This window comes from Pinus tabuliformis, chromosome 5_2, assembly GCF_031772625.1.
Source record: "Pinus tabuliformis cultivar Carrire ecotype Pingquan chromosome 5_2, CPIR1, whole genome shotgun sequence".
Lineage (NCBI taxonomy): Eukaryota > Viridiplantae > Streptophyta > Pinopsida > Pinales > Pinaceae > Pinus > Pinus tabuliformis.
This window is the reverse complement of record NC_142306.1, coordinates 436,589,985-436,613,942: the sequence shown is the minus strand read 5'-3', so window position 1 is coordinate 436,613,942 and position 23,958 is coordinate 436,589,985.

Genomic DNA, 23,958 nt, shown 5'->3' with positions numbered 1-23,958 from the left:
TCAAAACATATCAATCAGGAAAGTTAGGTAATCATCAAATCTAGAATGCACTCAATGATTATTCTAAATTATAGTGAAAAGAGAGGCATACATTACAAAAAAATTATATTAACTTTATCAACATACAATATTGATAATCTCATAATCTCATTATTTTAACAAAAATAACATGACATTATTAAAACATATATCTCAACCATTTTTAAAGAATATTAAACTTGAATTATTCCAAATTTAATTAAAAAACATACCTATGGGATAAAAATATGAATATGAATAATCGAAGGTGGGGTAGACATTAGGTATTCAGTCACTTTGACTGATTTTTGGTGTCTGAATCAATGTTCAATATCCCCTATTATCCCCTAACTTGGACAAGATAATTCACCAATTCATTTCTAGATTTATTTTAAAGAAGCCCCATGTAACAAACCTTTTCGTTTTGAGATATTTTTGCTTAAGCCACTTGAGTTTTTAGAGAAAGCTAGAGTATGGTGGGAGACAATTACAATACAAGAAAAGAATAAGATGCATACCTTGCAGTTGAAACTTGAGGAATTGAAAGAAAATATTCGGTAATGGATAAAGGCGGAATTTGGTAATACATTAAAGGAAAAACAAAGGTTGGAATATTAGATGAAGGATTTTCAGTAGCATATGATTATAGAAGGACACTCTTCTGATTTACTGATGAAGGAGGGGATCACACTAAATAAGCTTGAAATGAGAATACAACAGGAAGAAACATTATGGCGGAAAACTCTAGAGTTCAACGGTTGAAAGAGGGGGGAAATAACTCTAATTTTTTTTACAAATCTATGATTCAACATAGGCATGTGAGCAGTGTTTTCTTGTTGACTGGAAATGATGGATAGAGAAAGATACAACATTAGTAAATTGAGTAGGAATTGATAGCTTATCATAGGGATGTACTGACAAAGCCTTCACACAATATAAAACTTTCTATCAATAATATTAGAACATGTACTCCAAAAAACATCAGTAAGGAGTAGAAATCAACTTTAATGTGACCACTTGGTTTCCAAGAAGTGGAGGAAGTAATTAGGGCTATGCATCAAAACATATCACCTGATCTAGATGCCCATACTTCAGTTTTTCCCAAAGTTGGTTGGATTTGTTTGGACAAATATATTCATGAGGTGGCAGAGGAATCTAGGAAGTTTTAGTTTATGTGGGGAGGTTTGAATGTTACTTTTTTTACCCTAATTGATAAGGTTGGAAAATAATAAGATCCTATTGGTTTTAGACCCACTCCATTGTGCATTGTCATTTATAAGGTGATTTCCATTGTTATTTTTAATTATTTGATGCCATTGTTGAAAGTACATATTTCTTCAGAACAAACTCGCTTTGTAGAGGGAAGACAAATTTATAATGCAATTACAATGGTGCAAGAGATTATTCAATCTATGAAAATTATGAAGAAATCAATAATGATCATCATGATCAATTTGTCGAAGATTTCCGATAGGATTAGTTAAGATTATTTATTGCAAGACTTAGATGCTTTTAGTTTATCTTGGAAATGGATCTCCTGGGTGAGATATCTTATATGGACTCCCTATTTATCTATATTTACTAATGGTTCCCCTTCTGGTACTTTTAACCTGTCACGTGGGCTCAAGAAAGGAGATCCCTTATCCCCCTTTTTATTCATCTTGGAAATGGGAGGAGTAGGGAGATTCTTTAAAAAATATTGTTCTAGAGGGATTCTTTGAGGGTAGCATTTATTTGGTGAAGGCCTCCCTATGAAATAACAATATTTTGTTGATGATGTATGTCTATTTCGTAAACAAACCCTTAAAGAGGTGAAATAGTTTAGTTCCCTTCTCTAAATTTTTATGAAATCCTAAGGTATCCTTGTTAATTATCTAAGTTTGCCATTACATTTAAATTCAAAGAACACTTCCTATTGGAAAAGTTTCCTTTTAAATCTCACCAACAATATTGAAAATTGGACATTTTGAGATTCGAATTTTGCACTGAGATTGGACCCCATGAAATCTATGCTTCAGGTAATTCTCATTTATCAAATGTTATTTATGTCTACACCTAAGTTTATTTGGAAGACTTTTATCTATAAATGGAGATATTTCCTTTGAATGGGTGTAAATGAGGAAAATAGATAGTCCTTGGTGGCATGGAAAACTCTGATTCTACCAAGATCTGTTGAAGTGTTACGTTTCCGTGACCCGGAAACATTAAGTGTGGAATTAGGGGTAAAATTGTGGTGGTGGTGGTTGATAGGTGGGATATATTTAATGAAGAAGATCTGGTTGCAAAATAACGCTCCCCTCATGTAGCAAGAGGAAGATTAAGATATAATTTGACTATTGATGGACCAAGTATATGGAGATAGGCTAAGGAAAATAAAAATTTGTTGAGGATTCATGCTTTTTGGGAGATACATAAGGGATATTAAACCATGTTTTGGGAGGAAGCATGGAAATAGTTACCATGAATTACTAAGAGAGAAGACATTAGCATTTTGAAACTTTTTACGATTAACTTAGGAGCGGTGCAGGTTAGGGATTATTGGCCGGTGGAGATAGATGCTGAACTTTGGAAGAGGTGGAAAGTTAAGCAAATCTAGTCCTTGTCATCTGAGGTATTTCCATGGGAATTATTTCAACAAAATTTTATTAGAAAGAAAAATATGATTCTCACAAGACAAAGATATATTGCACTGGGGTAATAGTACTAAAAGAATGTTAAATGTAAAGGAAGCTCATTCCTTTCTTATAGGCCATGAAAATCAAGAGAAAAGCAATATTTTGAGCAACATCTAGTCAAACATTCACTATCCAAATTTTTTTACTTACCTATGGTTGATTGTAAGGTGCAAACTACTTACTTAGGAGTGGATTAGAGAAAATGGCGTTGAAGGACCATCCATTTGTACACTTTGTTCACATGCTAAAGAAACTATAGAGAATATGCTTAACTCATGTAATTTTTCAAAGGGAGTGTGGCCCATTCTTCCCTTCATTTTCGGTAATAATAATTAGAACCAGGGCAATACAGTAGAATCATTAGTTCAATGGAATTGTTCTATGTTAAAAAACCCTATAGATAATAGGGATTGGATCAAAGTTACATGTTTTGTTCTCTGGAATTTGTGGAAGGAAAGGAATGCAAAATTTTTTAGGGATATAAATAGTTTGGTTACAATGTTAAATGATGTGATTATACAAAAAATTAGAGAAACCCTTCTTGTTGTCTCTTGGTCAATGGATAATTGTAAGGTAAACATTTTAGAGGTAGCAATCTTGAAGAGACTAAATCTGACTTAAAATATGAGAATTCTCATAGATAAGCCTCCTCAAGACCTGACTCATTCATAGAATACTTACTTTTCCCCTCATTGTGCTCTTATCAAATGGATGGACCTTCTAAGGGTAACCCTAGAATTTCCTATTCTAGAGGTGTATTTTGTGATTAGAACTCATCTACATGGAGAATATTTTCTCAGATTTTTGGATCGAATAGTAAAAATATCGTAGAGTTTTCACCTTATGGAGATTCACACGTTTAGGGAATAGAAAAAGGAACACAAATACAAACTAGGTTTCATAGTAACAAATAAATCTATTCTCAACTAACTTATTTTTTCTATTCAATTAACATGTAACATTGTTTTATGAGATAGAGTGGTCCCAGTATTTTGAAAAAATAATAAAGCCAATTCACTTCATAGGAGTTAAAAACATTTTATTGAACCTATCATTTAATTCGAGAGGAGCACATGCATGAATTTGACACTTGAAAAAAGTATAACAGAGTGTCAACAAATTTCATGCGAGCACACAAGGCATCACCAGTTCGTTACCTGTGGGCATAAATCTAGTCATGTTAAGTGGTTGTGTGGGTAGGTCGGGTGTGATCCCCTAGTGGAAAAAATTGAAAGAATAAACACACTTACGTATTTCAGAGATAAGGACAAATTTTGAGAAGAAAACTCATAGATAAGAGTAACTATTTTTTTTAGATATTTAAACATTTCATCGTATTCAGAGGAATATCTAAACATTTCATCGTATCCAGAGGAAGAAAATTCTACAACATAGTATGGGGGATATGTGTAATTCCTTCCTTGCTCAATCTTGAGTTTACATTTGTCCCTTTTAAAATAAAAATAAATTATTTTCTACATAAAAAAACAATGTGAACCAATAAAAAAAAAATCGTTATTCATATTTGGTTACTTCAAATTGAAAGCATTCTAAAACATCAATAATCATAATCCCACTTTATTTCTCTGATATTGATATCACAATTCAGTCTTAGAAATATGTGTTAAGAATGTTTAACTCTCGTTCTTAATTATAAATAAAATAGTTAATTGTTCATGTGATGTAACATAATTTTATCTCAAAAAATATTATATTTTCAACTTTGAGTGTGAGGAAGATGTATAAGTTTTAAATTTAGGTCGTTAATAAATTACTTGAATATAATGCAAATTTATTTATTTTAATATCAACTTTCTTTATATATAAAAAGAAATAAAATCATTTTAGCCTTGTTTATAATAAAATATTCCAATGCCAAAAATAAGAGATAATTAAGAAAAAAATCAATTACTTTCTAATATGAGTAATAAGAAGGAAAGGGAAAATTAATTTTATTATTTATATAAAATTAATATATGATATTTAAAAATAGTAATAATAACAAATAATTTAATATAAATTATAGATAAAGTATTTAAATATTAATGTGTATTTAAAAATATATTAGTAACCAAAAAAATATTTTAATATGAACATTGTGATTCATAAATAAAATATTTCAATGCACATGTTAAGTAAAATGTTTTAATATCAAATACATATATAAAATAAATTTAAAAATCCATCTTAATCACATATTGAGTAAGAGGCCACTGAAATGTCATGAGGAGAAAATGTTTCCTTAAATTTTGATCTTTTTCAACCCATGATAGATTTAGAGTTTAAATGGATATACTTTATTTTTCATGTGTCAATACCATGTTGAGCATGAAAAGAATTATACATCTCCCTTACAGTAAACAATACAACATTCAATTTTTTTAACCATAATACCTTTTTACTTTCTACTTCACTTAACATTGAAATAATGTTCTTGTTTTAATAATTTTTCAAATGCCATTTATAATCCCCCTATTAAGAGATGCATGAATTACACAACTCCCTCAAAGATAATTACAAATAACCTATGAACATAATCAGACCTTATCGTTTTTCACTTACTCTTTCATTTTATATACATGTTAACTGGGTACAAAATTATTTCACTGAAGTTGGGCATTGAAATATTTTATTTATAGTTTATATAATTTTTATGGAAGGAATTACATATCTTCCTCATATAAGAATTTAATTTCCATCTATTTCCAAGCCAGAGATAAGTAGACATTGATATTAACTGACATGTTTTTTTTATTAATATATTTTCAAATGAAATATGTGAACTCCATATAAAACATTGAAGGACCTACACATGTCTAAAATCACCTATTCGGTTGAATGAGAAATCTCTTACTTTGGATTCCTTTACATTACTTAAGGGGCATTTAATATTTATTTATGGATTACATTGAATTTTATTTTATTAATAATATTTTAAAATTCTTTGTGTGAGTTCTATCTTAACCATCTAAGAAGCTACATATTTCCCTCATATTGGATTGTAAATGGTGTTTTTTTTACACCTATTAAGTTTCTCAATTTTGATCATTTATATACAAAATGGATATTGAAATATTTATATAATGTGAACAAATTTAAATATCTAGTTTATTTATATTTATTTTTTTTCAAAATTAATATATTTTTAAATATCACATTTCAAATTCACAAAAAATTACACGTCTTTTCTTATCTCTATATATAATGTTGACACAAAATTATTTTATTTAAAATTTAAGAAATTACACGTCATAAGAAAACTAAAGACAAAAATCTAACATAAATAAAATATATATATTTTTTATATATAAAAATACTTAATATTCCAACAATTGAAAGGAAAAAAAAATAGAGCATTACAATACTCTATATAAAATAAAAGAGTATATAAAATATGCAATTATGTTTAAGAAAGTTTTTTATGGAAACTTAGTTCCCCACATGAGATATAAAATGAATAGTTAAATTTAATATTTAATATGTCTATGTAAATTACTAAATATTTTTTTAAGATAATTAAAATAAAAAATAATTATTTATTTATAAAATGTATAAAATAAAATTGAATCATTTTTACTTAAGGAAAAATTGATTTAGATATTTCAAAAGGTAAATTCATATGAGTAGTTATCAATTGTATATTAAGAAGTTAGTACTATTATAGAAAAAAATATTTATACCATTTCATATATATTATTTACTAATGACAATTTCATAAAAGTCACAAATAGGTTGGTTAAAGCATATGTTTGATGAGAACACAGTTGGGGAAACTAAGTGTTTACCAAAGCACTCTAGTTAAGATTCTTTGAGTATAATTACATTAATGTTATCAAAAATATATATAGGATTAGGAGTTTCAAGTAAGAAAACATTTGAAATAGCTTTTAACTTTCTCTATATAGGCTTTTTATTACTTTTTTCTATTTTAATTATTGTTTTTTTTAATTTTGACTTTTCTAATTGTTTTTTACTCTTTCTGTTTTTTTTAATTATTTTTTATTTTATTTTTCAGATTGGTTTAATCCGCCAAGATTTAAACTTTGAATCTCATGATTTATACCATAGTTACCAAATTAGGTAATATTGCCGAAGAAATACCTAAATTTTCCAATTCTGCTAGGTACCAAATTTGTCAATTCAATCAAATACAGCTTCTGTATGATGCATACTTATGCCATAGTCAAAGCTTTCTAGTAAATCACCTGAGTTGTCACCTCCAACCTTCACTGTCCACTGTGATTCGTGCTCCAAACATATGATCTTCCTTTCCATAGAGTTAGTGGGTCATTGGGACAATCATTCAGCCAGAACCAGATCAACTAAAGCAATGTCACACATATCCCACCCAGTTCAACTACAGCAATGTACAAACATAACTTGATATGTATCTAAAAACTAATCACTGACTTGAATAAGAAAAATAATGCAATAGTACATATCCAATAAGCATTAATAAACGAGTGCAAGCTCTCTCCTTATCACCCAACTAGCTATGCTGAATAGTAACATCGGTGGATCTAGAGAAGGAAGAATCCCAATCGATAAATGCTTCAGCCGTCTTTAAATTACTGCTATAGGTAGTAAATCTAGTCTAGTCTATAAGTACTTAATACAATTAATCAACAAGTTTGCAAGTTTCGAATTTTGACCTTCCCAACCATGGAGGAAATAATGCAGGGAAAGATACCATGGAAAATCGAGGTTGTATAAGACGGTCACAGTGAAGGTCTACTTAGTTTCTAGTTTCTCACCCAGGTGGTATAAGAGGGACACAGTTTATAAATTAGGTTTATAAAAACAAAACAAAAAATTCTTATATGGTAAAGATTATAAAATGACATATTGCAATTGTAAATCAATGGTTCATATATAAAAAAATAAAATAAAATAAATGGTCATTTTCTTATCTAAAATAATACAAAAATATTAAGTCACCTAAATGTTTGTATGTGGTATCTATATTTTCCAAATTTACATGGATATATTTAGCTAATTAGATCTATTTTTTTATTTTTTTGTATTTGGAGATCATTTGAATCATATTTTTATTATCTAATATCTCAATTTTTACATTAAATTTTAGTTTTGAATTTTGTGATTCTTATTATTAAATTTTATTTTTACATATTTTCTTAGTGAAGGATATTAATAAATTTGATGTATTTTTCTCTTTATTATTTCTAAATTATTTTAAAGAGAAAGAGTTTATAACATCTTAAATAGGGGAAATTAATGTTGGAAATAAATAAACAAAAATATCTTTATTAGAAAATAATTTAATAAATTTTCACTAAAACAATTTAATATATTAATATAATAATTGTTCATTTAAATTTAAAAATTAAATTAAAAAAAAAAAATGTTTAAATAATTGTAAAATGTATATTCTTAAATTCTGTATCGGATTTTACACGATTAAACTTTTTTTTTAAGTATCTCATAAGATGAATTCGAATTTAGTAACTGTGATTTATATAATATTTCACAACAAACACGGCCACCAATTAAACTTTCTACCCCTCTTTATTTTTTTCCAATGTGGATCTACAACATCAAATTTTATATATTTTATATTTTTTGTTGGCTGACCGACTAGGAGGCTTGAACCTGGAATCTCAAAAAATGATCTACCCTCGAACAGATATATTATATATTTTCGATGAAACTGATATGTTTGAGATAATAAAACAAATAGCGTTAATTTATTTTTTTTCAACTCCGAATAAAAATGTTCTTCTATTGCGTTGAAATAGATACGTTTAAATAACGATCATTCATACATTAAAATATGAATGAGAATAACCAAAAAAATTCGTAGATTAAAGCGTTGCCCGCTATGTTCTTCATAATTTTCGGTTTCCTTTTCACACTATGTGCTTCATGTATAAACATCAAAACAACAAACATGGTTAGGGAACAGCGGAGTTTCAAATCTGCTGCAATTACCTTTTTGAAAATTTCTGATCAATGACACAAACAAGCGGCGAATGAAATCAAAAGTATTGGACGTAGCGACAGAAATACGGATGTAGGTGCACGTTTTCACAGTCATATGAGGCATTTTCAAAGCATTACATCATTATAGATATGCTACGTGGTGATCGTTTGACGAGTTACTGTTCGCTAGTATGTCAGTTAAATTTGCATCTGAATACGAAAGCGTCGATCTTTTGACTTTTCAGCCTCCAACATTTCTCAACTTTGTCAAAAGATTATTGAATCTTGCACATTTTTAGGTATTGTTCTTGCAATCTTTTAGGTATCATTCGCTTTCCACGCTTTTCTCATGTGATAGTTAGAGTTAGCATCTAGAAACAATCAGAGGGAGTGAGGGTTCCTCCTCTTTCAAGTTACAAAGATTATATGAATTTGTACAAGTTAGCTTTAAAAGATATTGAAATAAGTTTATATATAGATTTTAAGATTATATGAATTTGTATAAGTTAGTTTTAAAGATATTGAAATAAGTTAATATTAGTTGTATATGTGTTGTTTTTAATTTAACCATAAGAATTTTATTTTTTTTATAAAATGACCATAGGTTTTTCATGGTAGTGGTTTAGGATTTTATTATTCTCCACCTTAGTGAATGGAAGAGGAAGTGAGACTCTCTATTTGAAGTTACAAAAAATTTATGAATGTATACAAATTAGCAATAATCAAATTATCTAAACATTTTATTAATAAATTATGTAGCTATTAAAGAGATATCAATATCCATTTCCAAATAAAACTTAATAAAGATTTAATAAAATTAGGAGAAAATTCTTTACCATTTTATTTTGCAATTTTTCAGTAGTAAAATAATCCTCTAGATTTTTTATATGGTCATTTTCTCTCACTAGCTTTCCATTATTTGTAGAAAACACAACATGTCCACTTATTTAAAATTTCTAATTATTAATTCACTATTATCATTATTATTCATCCATCCACATGTCCCTTAGATAAATAATTCTAATTTCTAAAGATGTATATTATTATTTATGCTATCAACAAATTTTCTATTATCATTTCTAACATTCTTGGTTATTTCAAGTAACATTTAATTTTTAATTAAAAAAAATGTAAGATAATATATTAAATTTATACCAATACATATTGTTAATGCCTAACTTCCATTTCAAATTCCACAAAGAAATGGAATATATTTTTACCTCGGATGCTCACCCTTAATGCATGTAATTATCCTTGTAGTAATATTACTTTCATGAATTTTCTTTTTCATAATTTTATTTTGAATGGGATGCACATAAAGCATTTCTTTCTTGAAATATTGAATATGTATCAATATTACTATTGATACCAATATAATTAGTACTAATGTTGAGGTTATCATCATCCATCGAATTAGGAATTTTCATGGTAGGAAGAAAACCAATATAACAAGGAAAAATTCTATGTTGTCTACATTCCATTTACTGAAGGTGAGATGCTCATGGTCTTTGAGGTCTGAGGATTGCATGTATCTATAAGATGCCCCTTAGTTTATTGAAGGTGAGAGGCTCATGGCCATTGAGGTATGAGGATTGCATGTATCTATAACATGCCCCTTAGTTTATTGAATATGAGAGGCCCACGGTCATTGAGGTCTGAGGATTGCATGTAACTAACATGCCCCTTAGTTATACCTTGTGACTTACTTCATATGGCCCGCATCATGGAAATGTGTAATTTCTCGATCATGTATCAACCTCTCCTTACAAAACCTACACATATCTAAGGTTAATTAGAAATATAACACACACACACACACACACACATATAAATAAAGACACACATTTACATATACACATCAAATAGCTCATTTTCTAACAAATTTTAAATCATATTAACATCTTGACAACATCATATTCAAATTGATAGATAATGTCTTATCCACAACTTAGGTGTGCAACTTTAGGTTACATTAAATATCCATGTGGTTCTTCATATCCACTTTAGAGGTCATTAGTAGATCTATACAAGCAATTCAGATTAATAGTAAGAATCATATATATACACCACAAAATCAAGTCACTTATTCATACACCCAATCAAAGTATCCAACAACATTATATAACTATTGATATGTTTGTGATTCATATATATTCATGGCATGATGAATTATTAGATGAATGTATAATCCCAAATAGTACCAAACATAATTCTAGTTGAAGAACATCAATCAAGACAGTCATGTAATTAACAAATCTAAAATGCACTCAATTATTATTGTAAGTTAGAGTGAAAAGAGAGACATTACAACACTAAAAACTGATATCAACTTTATCAACATAAAATATTGATACTCTCATAATATGATCATTTTATCAAAAAGAACATGACATTATTAAAACATATATATTAGCCGTTGTGTACCTTCCTCCATCTCGCTCCCCTCTCTCTCTCTCTCACACACATGCTCACTCTCTCTCTTCCTTGTTCTTCTCTCATCTCTACTCTCCCTTTATCTCCTTTCCCCAGTGGCCACTATCCCCCACCTTTCGCTATCTACATTTCCCTCTTCCTACCTCTCTTTATCTACCCTGTGACTCTATCTCCCTCTTAATCTCTGACTCTCACTCATTAACTCTCTCCTTATCCATTTGCACCTCTCTCCTTCATTCCCTCCCTTTATCCTCCTTTGTCTCTCCACACTCACTCCACTTCCTTCATTTCCATATATGTCCCTCCTTTCCTCCCTTTCTTACTTATTCCCTCATTTAAAGAAAGCCTCCATCTATATCTCTCCCTCCCTCCCTTGCTCCCTACATCTTAAAGATTCTAGACATGAAACAACATGCATGATCTGGAAAATAGACACATTCTTGAAAGCATGTGGTTTTTTGAAATTTTCCCCACATTGTTGATATCTTACTCATTCTTTTCATAATGTGCACATGTTCTTGAAAACATGCACAATAATTTGAAAATGTGCACATGTTCTTGAAAATACGAACTAACATGTATGTGAGGTGATATGGGGAGCACAATGTCTATAGGATTACAAACATGTACATATTTTTAATATTTCTCACTTTTTCCTACATTAGTGATTTCATGATGGCCCCATTATGATTTCTTATGCCATCATTATCTTCCAAGCACCCTCATAATACATTAAAATCATGATATAGGGGAACTTGCGTAACATAATTTAGTCTAGTAATGCACCCTGAAAATTCGCTACGTATTTAAAATGATGCTAATAAGAATTAAAGCCTAGTGGCATGATTAGTATTGGAATCCAAAGTTTTGTGACCCATGTTAAACAAGAAAAATGAATCTATAGAAAATACAAAATTAGACTGATAAAATCATGAATTAGACAAGAGTCTACACCCATGGGTTCGCATATGTGTTACTCTAGTCTACTAGATCTATTAATTAATTTACTCAACTACACCATTAACCTATCTACTTGTTTTACCCTCTTATTTAGTCAATTTTGAGCACTTAATAAAAGAGGCTCAATATTGGAAGCTGGACGAGGAGAGGGGTGAACTCCTTTATCATTTTATTGTTTTGTGTTTCTCATATGGTATATTTGTCTATGTTTTTATGTTGTTAAATGAGTCTTAAAACCATTATTTTATGTGCTTTTGCAAGGTTATCCATTGCCTAGAAGACATAAAATTTTACTTGCAAATTTTCCTATCACCTTCAATTTTGCATAACATATCAGTTTGGTATCAGTGCTCAAGGTTATTTTGAAGGTTTGATTTTGTTTGCGTGTTTTTTATGATGCTTGCGAGGTTGAAGCTCAAAAGAGGAAAAGGAGAGCTTGCGAAGTCAAGGTCTCAAATTGTTTCTAGGAGAACACACATATCTCAAGCTTTACGAATCATGGCACATGAAGAAGTCCATGAAGGGATGTTTGATGATGAGAGAACTTTCAAAAAATATTTCTTTGAAATGTCTGAAATGGTGAAAGTTGTTTACGAGGAGAGGAACTTAAGGTTGCAAAGAGAGAGCTCAAAACTTCCAAAAGGATATGGAGGAAAATGATACAAACCTGTAAAAGGGAATGGAGGGAATGGTGACAAGCCACTACCTTAACCTCCATCCTTATTCTCATCATCATCTTTTTCTACTTCTAACCCTTCACAAACACCTCCAAATTCTCCAGAGGGACATGGTAAAACTCCTTTCTTAAAGCTTGACATAAAGTTTGAATTTCTTATGTACAATGGAGAGGTAAATTCTAAGAAATTAGATAATTGGGTTCATAAGATTGAAGTGTATTGTAGGATACAAAGAATTAAGAATGATGAAACCAAAATCCAGCTTGCTTCTCTTAGGTTGGAAAGTGAAACACCCATTTGGTGGGAGGCCAAAACTGTAGAGGACATGAAGAAAAGTGGTAAGGTTTTATCCTCTTGGAATGATTTTTTTGTTGCAATAAGATGACAATTTTATCTATTAGCATACATGCAAAAAGATATAATGGATTGGCAAAACTTTAGGCAATCTAAAGGTAAAAATGTGCCAAGCTATACTCAAGAATTTAGGAAAAGATATTTGATTTTGGGTAGATATGTATCCTCTCAAGACACTCTACTCAAATACATTCGAGGTTTACATAGTTATTTGAGACACACAATTCTCATGTTTAACCCTATAAAACTAGATGAAGTTTGTTTACAGACAACTCATTTAGAGGAAAGAGGAAAGAATGTTCCCCAAGAGGGAAGAAAAAATCCATTCAAGAGTGGAGACAAAGGAAAGGGGAAAGTCAAATAAAAAGCAAAAAAGAATGCTTCAGTCAAGAAGGAGGGAGAAAAGTCTCACACATAAACATTTTTTCAAAAGAAGGCCATGATGAAGATCATTGTTAGAAACTTCATCCTAAAATGAGACCTAAAAAGTTTAACGACAAAGGGAAACAAAAGACTCATGCAACTACACAACATGATTTGGGATCCGGGGATGAAACAAAGGTCACAGAAAATAAATTAAAATATTATATAATTTTATCTAATATTAATAAGAAATTAGTAAAACATAATATTAATAGTAAATTAAAATGATTATTAAGTAATTAATTAAATAAAACAAATTCATTTTTATATTTATATCTTTTCAAGGAATATATTAAATTATTTTTTAAGAATAACTATTTTTTAAAATATATTTATCTATACTTTATACAGAAAATGTAAAACTTTTTAAGATGTACTTCTCAATAAAAACATTATCATTATAATAAGACTTGTCGTTGAATAGGTTTGGATTCTCCATTAACGATGCAAAATTACAATTAACAAAATATCTCAATTTACAAATCAGTAAAACCTAAATTAACTAGATTCTAAATCTTAATTCTAACTTGAATTTAGTATTTTAATTCAATTTAAATATATTTAAACTAGGTAATAGTTACTACGTACTATATAGCACTTATTTATATGTAAACCAACAAAATAACATCATCTACAAAATAATTTAAATATTTAAAAACAAATTTATATGAATTGTTATAATTGTATATTAGAAAATTGACACTATTACCAAAATTTATATTCATGCCACGTCATAACTAAAATAGTCATTAAAATATTTATATTCATATCACCTCATAACTATTTTAATTAAAATAGTGTAACTCAACATACAACTTTTTCTAAAATTCATAAATTAACCCTTTAAAACATGTGTTTGATTTTGATATAATAACTATTAAGATATTTATATTCATACCACCCCATAATTATTTTAGTTATTAAGATATTGTAACTCAAGATACAACTTTTTCTAAAAATTATAAATTAGCTATTTAAAATATGTGTTTGATTATGATACATTTAAATAAACTAATTGTTAAACGAACCACTAAAGCTAAAATCATTTAAGGATATTTTCTATAAGTTCATGAAAAACTCTGATCATGAAAAGTTGACCTTTTCTGTTGAAAGTTCATTAAAAACCCTAATCATCGCTAAAACCAAGCGGCGAATGCAATCGAAACTATTGGACGTTGTAACGGAAATACGGATGTAGGCGCACGTTTTCACAGTGACATGAGGGGTTTTCAAACCCAAGCATCATTAGAGATATGTTACTTGATGATCGTTTGATGGTTTACTGTTCGCTCGCAAGGCTTTCCACATCTGTTCGCTCGCAATTTGCATCTCAATACAACAAACTTCGATCTTTTGACTTTCTAAGCCTCGAACAGTTCCCAAAAGTTCCAAAAGATTATTGATTATTGAAAACTTGTAGGTATCATTCGCTTTCCATGCTTGTCTCATGTAATATTTAAAGTTAGCATCGAGATACATTAACAGGGAGTGAGGATTCTACTTCTTGAAGTTATAAATACAAGTTAGCAATAAGTTAACACAAAGCTCGATATTAAAATCAGTTTATCCCTATTAAATTTGTATGCATTAGTTTTAATTTAGCTATCAGTTTATCCCTATTAAATTTGTATGCATTATTTTTAATTTAGCTATCTTATAAGTTGTAGTTTAATAGGATTTTATGTTTGTGGTTTGTTTAACATTGTGAATGGAAAAGGGAGTGGAGCTATATATTTGAAGTTATAAAAGTTATATAAATGTGTATAAATTAACAATAATTAAATGATCTCATTTTTTCACTAATAAATTCTATAATTATAAAAGAAATATGAAATATTTATTTCAAAATAAAGCTTATTCAAGATTTAATATAATTAGGAGAAAATTGTTTAACATTTTATTTTGAAAATTTCTTCAAAAAAATGTTTGATGTCTTGTATAGGGACTCTCTATCACCCTTCTTATATTATTTGTACAAAATAAGACATGTCCACTCATGCAAAACTTCTAATTATGTATTCACTAATATATTTATTATTCATCCATCCACACGTCTCTTCCATAAATATTTCCAATTTCTCAAGATGTATTTTATTGTTTCTTCTCTCAATAATTGTTCCAATTTTCAATGTTTCCTATTATCTTTTCTAACTTTCTTGATATTTATCAATGTTTCCTATTATCTTTTCTAACTTTCTTGATTTTTTCATATGTTATTTCATTTGAAAAAAATGTAAGATAGTATATTAAATTTATACTAATACATATTGTTAATGTCTAACTTCCATTTCAAATTCCACATAGAAATATTTTTTTTTTTAATGTTGCATGCCTACTCTCATGAAATGCATGTAATTAGCCTTGCATAAATATTACTTTCAAGAATTAAAGTATTCATATTGTAATTTTGAATTGGATTCACATAAAGGATACTTAAAATATTGAATCCATATCAACATTACTATTGAGACCAATATAATTAGTACCGATGGTGAGGTTATGATTATCCGTTCAGTTAGACATTTAATGGTAGAAAGGAAATTAAGGTAACATCTAAAATTTCTATATTATCTTCATTCCATTTACTCATGGTTAGAGGCTCGTGGTCGTTAGGGTGTGAGGATTTCATGTAGCTATAACATGCCCCTCTGTAATACCTTGTCAATTTCATCACATGACCTACCCTCATGGAAATGTATAATTTCTCTATCATGTATCAACATGTCTTTAAAATATTTACACATGCCTAGAAATAATTAGCAATGCTTATCTATATATTCACTAGAATTTACATATACATATAAAATAGCTCATTTTTCCAACAAGTTTAAATCATATTAGCATGTTCACAACATCATATTCAAATTGATAGTTAATTTCCTATGCATAACTTAGGTGTGCAACTTAACTGAATTTTCATTATATATCCATGTGGTTCTTCATATTCATTTGAAAGGTTATGAATATATTTCTATAAGTAGCTTACTTCATACTACAAAACATATATATCCAATCATAATCATCAAATCAAGCCACTTGTTCATACACCCAATCAAATTGTCCAACAACATTAAGTAACTCTTAATACATTCATGATTCATATATATTGATGACATGAAGCTATAACCCTTGAACCATTCCTTTAGGGCCATTCCTTTTCCCTGAGCCTAGACCATCACTTACTTTTTGTTAATTCCATCCTGATAGACAAATTGATAATGCTGTAAGTTCTCTTTTCCTCCAGAAAAAATGGGAAAAAATATTAAACGATTGTATAATCCAAAAGAATACGAAACATTAATCTAGTCAAAGAAGATCGGTCAAGAAAGTTAAGTAATTAACAAATCTACAATGCACTCCATTATTAGTGTAAATTACAATGAAACTTAAGGCACTGCAATACTAAAAAAAGACATCAACTTTATCAACGTACAATATTGACACTCTCGTAATATGATTAATTTATCAAAAATAACATGGGATTACTAAAACATATATATTAGCTATTTTTAGCCCTCTTAAATTATATCATATTTAATTAAAAATAATATATTTGAGGATAAAAACATGAATATAAAAATGAATAATGAACATGAGATCAATTATAATATGCACATGATATACAAAGGGTAAATTAAATGTTAACCTAAAATGTCTATCTAAATGATGAATATATAAAACATAAAGTAAAGACAATGTCATTAAATCAAAATATTTAGTGCTTGTTATAACATCACATATTTTATGACAACTAGACAAAAGAAAAGTGTTATAAGTTTTTTATAGCCACAATTAAATACAGCTTAAAAAGAAGTTATAGAAGATCAAAATACAAATTTACATTATTGTTAAAGTATGTATTGTTAAAATGATAATACAATTGTTTTCAACAATTCTTAAATATTGTTCAACTCAAGTCTTTTAAGAATAACTGCAATTATTTATTGCTATCTATATTTATCCTTCGCAAGAGAAACTATCTCCATAAAATGTTGTAATTTGTAGAGCATGTTCAAATTCAAGAAACTTGTGAAGTAATGTTGGTATTTAATCAAATGTGTATATATTGAATGTTGAAAATATTATATGCTATATAAATGATGATATATTTATAAATATGTGAGTTTATGTAATATCCCCAACCTATTCTTGGAAGATGACATTTTATTTCCCTTAGGCTAGCAACCAGGAGAGTTTTGAGGACTCTCTATTTATAATAAAAAGGGAAAAGAATGTTATTTTTAAGGACGTTGTGTTTTCCCAAGGTGTTTGTTGATGGTAATTTCTAGTGGTATTTGTCAATGGTATTATGTCAATTCTAAAAGCCTGGAGAAAACATTTTAGAAAACTATAAAGGAAAAAGGAATGAGGAAGGGAAGATATGGAATTTGAGATCTTCTTCATTGTCATTTTGAGAGCTCGAGGGAGTTTTCAAGAAAGGGTTTCAGGTAAAACCCTGAGCCTAACTTCGGTGGGATTTATTCTCACCCTAGTTGGCAACCCAACTTTGTTGGTTACTGAAATCATCCTAGTTAGCTCAATTTCTTCTTATTGAAAGGGGAAGTTATTTGAATTTATTGTTTTTGAAGAAATGGTTTCATTACTTATAATTACAAGTTGACCCTTGATTCTTCCATAGTGCAGACACAGGCCCGAGGGACCATGAAAGAAAATGAGGTGCCCAATCTCATGATTGACACTTTAGTTCATTGATACAGGGTCTCAGCATTCATTACAGTTTGAATCCCATTGTCAATCAAAATTTGGGTGACAGTGTCCCATGACAACAAGATCGAGTAACCACCAATTTAGAGTGACAATAACTGAGCGATAAGAGAGAATTGAGAAGGAGTTTATAAGGTTCATGGAATTTGTGTAAATTTCTCTACAACTCCAGTTAATACATGGGTTATGTAGCAGTGAGGACGAATGAAACTTTGGGCACGAAGAAGGGGTCACTGTTGACCAAGCTACGACACGGTTCTAATGGAAAGAATTCGATGGGCTCAGGGAGATTGTTGAAGAATCGTTTTTATAGAAGCGGTGGATTACTACTGTGAACATCAGGAAACTATTCAAATGGGTGATCGTGGACCTTCACCATCTAGGACAAGACATTTAATTTCCCACATATTATACCGATAGGATTCCAAACTAGAAAATGCTCTTGATAGGATCACCTCAACCCAGGGAGAAATCATGTAGCTTCTCACCAAAATTTACCATACTCAGATTGAAAATTCTAACCATCGGAGAAATAGTGGAGATGGCGTTTCACATTTCAGTAAGAGAATTCATATACATACTCATACCAATCCCCAGAATAGCCTACACATTTATGGCAACAAGCCAACTATGCAACATTTTTGGTTAATTCCTCCAGTGATCATGAATCTCTCTTACCCATGGGAGGAACGGCCACAAATTGCATGAGAGAATATCAAACATTACCTCCTAAAGTAGAGGCCACCTTGACAATAAAATATTATTATTTTATGATAAGAAACAAGTGAGAAAGGAAACAATGTATGGGGGTGATAAATAAAAATTTGTCACCTAAGATTGTCAGGTTACTGCAGAGAAGGAAAATGAGAAATCTAGGAACAATACATTGGAATCTTCCATTCAAAATGACGATATCACCTGAGTATCAACTATGGGAGAAAACAATGGGATCCTGAGCAAGGTAGATAATCACAGGGATAGAAGACAAAAGGCTAAATGGAAGGCATTGAAGAAGCACTTGATATCAAATCTTATTGTTGTCACCCAATTCCAAGAACTTGAATGCAACAAGGAAAGATGGAATTGTAAGAGTATGTAAAGAAGAGTGAGAAGTGGCAGACCAAACAAGGATGTAATATGAACATGGGAGTTATCCCAAGATGCAGCATATTGATTCAGAAAATTCAGAGGCAATTCAAAATATAGTTCTATAATTCAAGAAAAACCAAATTTAGAATCCTTAAAAATTAAGAGAAAACCTCCAGCCTTGGATGTTTCATATCCATATTCAGAATCAATAAATTATCTGGAGGAGGCAAGGAGCACAATCAAAAAGGCACTTTCACCCGAGGAAGCCTCAAAGGTCTAACTAGGAAATGTTATCGAAGTCTTTAAGAAAGCATACAGTTGTGAATGGAATAGAAAGATAACCATTTATGGATCAATATGAGGATGAACAACATGCACCAATACTTTGCAATCTTGAAGAAAGTGAATGTCCCAGGGCTTCTATTCTGTAGAGAAAAAATCTAGAATTTGAAGATATCCATAATGTCACGAGAGAAAAATCACATCAGTGGGGTAATCCAATTCAAATACAAAATAATTCACAACCTCAAGATATCAACAACATTGTCACCGAGAAATCAATACAATCAAGCGATCTAGTTCAGTTGCATGAAAATTATTTGAAGGAGTTAGCTAAAAGGACAAGTTTTAGCCATGTTTAAAAAAATTTGACACATGTTTTTGTCCACTATCAAATGGTGGCTCATACCATTTTAGCATCTACTATTTTTCAAATGATGTCTACAACATTAAATGTTCTTCCAAATTTGGCCAATATAGAGAGTTCAAATGGAAAATCTACTTAGTTATGTGAAACATAACACAGTTCAAAGGGACGGGGTGTGGATATTGCATTGGCTTTTTGACATAATCAATGAGAAGGTGTTAAACGACCAACACTGAGATAGGGGGATCCTTTTCTTCACCCAATGATGGGGCCTATGGACAAAGATTTCACGTTTGAAGTAACTATTGGACAAGAAGATCCTAATTAGGATACACAGAAACTAGACATGTGAATGGCACAACCCTCAACCATTAGTATTTTTCCAGCATCAGGTGTCTTTGGACTACAATTTTGCATCAATTTTGGCTAGCATTCTTGTGATAAATTTTCTCGTGGAGAAAAATTTGAAACATCCATCAGAGGGAAGCATCCTTCAAGCCCCTCTAGGTGAACTTATATCTTCTTTTTCTCGAGAAGGTCCTTCTAATTTTATCAAAGAACAGATTATTGAGGCTTCCCTGTGCAGGGATCATTATGATCTATTAAGTTTCCCAGTGATTATGATTTTTCCTCTAGGAAACAAGTTGGACACTAAGACAACACTTTCTTGAGAGTTCTTTGATCAAGACAAGTTTGATCTCTATTCATACATTCAGAGAAGCTCTCAGATTAAAGAGTCCCAATCAACAAATCAAAACAAAGTTAATGTTATCAACTTTGAAGATTGAGTTGCAAACAAAAAACAATATGTGGATTTTGAATCCATGTTCACACATATTCCTTGCCATGAATTTTTTCATGGATCTAGACATCACACCATTGATATTTCCAATAGCAAGTAATTAATAGTCTAGATGGAACTTCAAGAACCTCATTCAACGTTAGCAGAAGCTAAAGTTAATATTTTGGAAGTATGGGCTCTTCAACGTCTTGTTTGCTTTTACAAGAAAATTTGGGTTGTTGACCTATTGCGGGATAGACACCAATTGCAACAACTCATTCAAATGGCTAGAAATGAGATCTTCACAACTGAGACACAAGAATTTGCTTCAATTTCTTCTAAGCTTGAGTAGGAGTGGTATTATTTCCATCATTTGATGTTTCTATCACTTCATGCCACTACATAGACAGATGAGGGCTATGATGGAAATAAGGTCGTGATTCAGGCATATGTTTCGCTACCCTTGGGAAGGTCCACCATCATATCGTAGTGAGTGTGAGTTCAATCATGCATAACTTCCCTCTCCAGGAAAAATTGAAGCAAACTTGAGTTTTACAGTTAGCATTGAGCTACCAAATGACATTTGTATTCAAAATTCATGTACTGATTCAGTGTCCTTGCATACTTCAAGTGTAGGAAATGATCCTATAGGGATTATAAAAAAGATAATAATGTGATGTTCCCAACAAAATATTTCATATCCAAAAGAACAATATTTCAATCACTGACCAACAACTACTACAGCTATCTGCAAGATCTTTGCCAAGGAAAGGTGCAATAGAAGGAATAACCATCTTTTATCACATACCAATAACGTTGAACAAGAGTTGTCTAAATCCTTTTCAATGTTGGAAGGATGCTAATATGAAATGGAATTCTTGTTCTCTCCTAATATTCAAGCTTTAAATGTTTCAGAATATAGTAATTGTGTTCGAGATAAAATAACTCCAGCAACACCACTCGTAAATATTTTGGCCGATGTTAGAGAACATAATAAAGAATGTGTTCTTTCCTTTAGAGAGTCCAAATTTCGCTACTCTCTAAATCCTGCCCCATATTATGATCCAAGTAAACTTATTATAACTGAAATGAACTCAAAACCATATTGCACAAGGTCAGGATCTGGTGACATGAACATGGACAAGTTATATTCTGAGATATTATGGGATATTAATCCTACGCATTTTATAATACATAACAACATGCCTTGGAGTAAATTCCAATGCATTATATGGATGATAAGGTCTTTGGGAAGGGATGAGCAATTGGAAATACTTATTATAAATATATTCTTGGAGTTTTTGGCTGTTGCACTCACTACATGTAATCTTAAAGTAATTTTAGTAATAAACAATAGCAAGTATGCACAATTACATGTTCAAATATTTTCAAGGGACTATTTCTTCTTCTCGACGACATCTATTCCATCTGATAATGTGATCTTATCATGTTATCATATGAAGTTGGAGGAAGATCTACACTATGATGGATTGTTTTGCAGCATAGAAGAAAATGGCAATGGGGCACAATTCAGTAGAACCAAGATAATACCATACTTATGCAAAAAAACGTTACAGGAGCCTTTGGGACCCTGGCATTGATGCATAGATTCTTAATTGAGTGAGGACAAGAAATCTTGGGCAGGGAGGATTGTAATATCCCCAAACTACTATTGGAAGATGGGATTTTCTTTCCCTTAGGCTAGCAACAAGGAGAATTTTGAGGACTCTCTATCTATAATAAAAGGGGAAAAGAACAAAATTTTTAAGGACGTGGTATTTTCCCAAGGTGTTTGTTGATGGTATTTTCCGGTGGTATTCACCGATGGTATTAGGTCAATTCTAAAAGCATGGAGAGAACATATTACAAAGCTATAAAAGAAAAAGGAATGAGGAAGGGAAGATATGGAATTTGAGATCTTTTCCAATGCCATTTTGGGAGCTCGAGGGAGTTTTCAAGCAACGGTTTCAGGTGAATCCCTTAGACTAACTTCAGTGAGATCTATTCTCACCCTAGTTGACAAGCAAACTTCGGTGGTTCTTGAAATCAACCTAGTTGGCAACCCAACTTCGGTGGATCTTGAAATCACCCTAGTTGGCAACCCAACTTCGGTGGTTCGTGAAATCACCCTAGTTGGCCCAATTTCTTCTTATTGAAAGGGAGGTTATTGACATTTATTGTTTTTCTGAGCACTGATTTCATTCTGTATAAGTAAAAGTCAGTCCTTGATTCTTCCATGCTGTAGAAGTTGGGCCGAGGGAAAAGAAAGGCAAAGGAGGTGCCTAGTCTTAAGATCAGCCCTTCAGTTCATAGGGTCTCAGCATTCATTAAAATTTGAATCCCATTGCTAAGTTATGATTTGGTTGACAGTGTCCCATGACTACATGATTGAGCGACCACTGATCTGAAGTGGCAATAACTCAAGAACAAGAGAGAATTGCAAAGGAATTTATAATGTTCATGGGATCCGTGTCACGCTGTATACAATGTCAGTTAACGCAGGGTTAACATAGTAGTGAGGACAAATAACACTTTTGGTGCAAAGAAGGGGCCATCGTTGACCCAGCTACAATTAGGTTATCGTGGAAAGAAGGCAATGCGCACCTACCATAGATGCACCCCAGATCTCCGTAGTATTAGCTGTATAGGGAGCGCACCCTGAAAGGTCGCAGGGCCATCAATCGAGGCAAGAGAGATTGTTGAAAAATCGTTGGGATAGAAGCGGTGTAGTCCTATTACGAACACCAGGAAATTGCTTGACATGGTGATTGTGGGCCTTCACCATGTGGGACAAGCTGTTTAATTTCACATAGATTATATGTTTTTTCAATTGTGTTTCATGGTCACTGAGTGGTTGTTACATCCACAAGTAATAATCTAGCCAAATCCACTCGAAGGGATCTACCCGCTAACTTATTTGGTCGAGCCTAACCCCAAAGGCCTCTAGGAGATTTGATCTCGTGACCTCCCAATTGACAAATTACTTAGCAACAAAATCTTGACCAACTGAACTATCCCTTAGAACTATATATATATAAATTTTAAAAATAAATAAATATATTAATATAAAACGAATTATATTTAATCTAATTTATTTATTTAATTATAAAAATAATAATAATAATTATGATAATGTTTAAACTATAAAAATTAATACTGTAAAAATAAAAAATATAAATATAACGCATTACTCTTAGCTTTATAGATAAATTTAAAAGGTACAAATTTTCAATCATA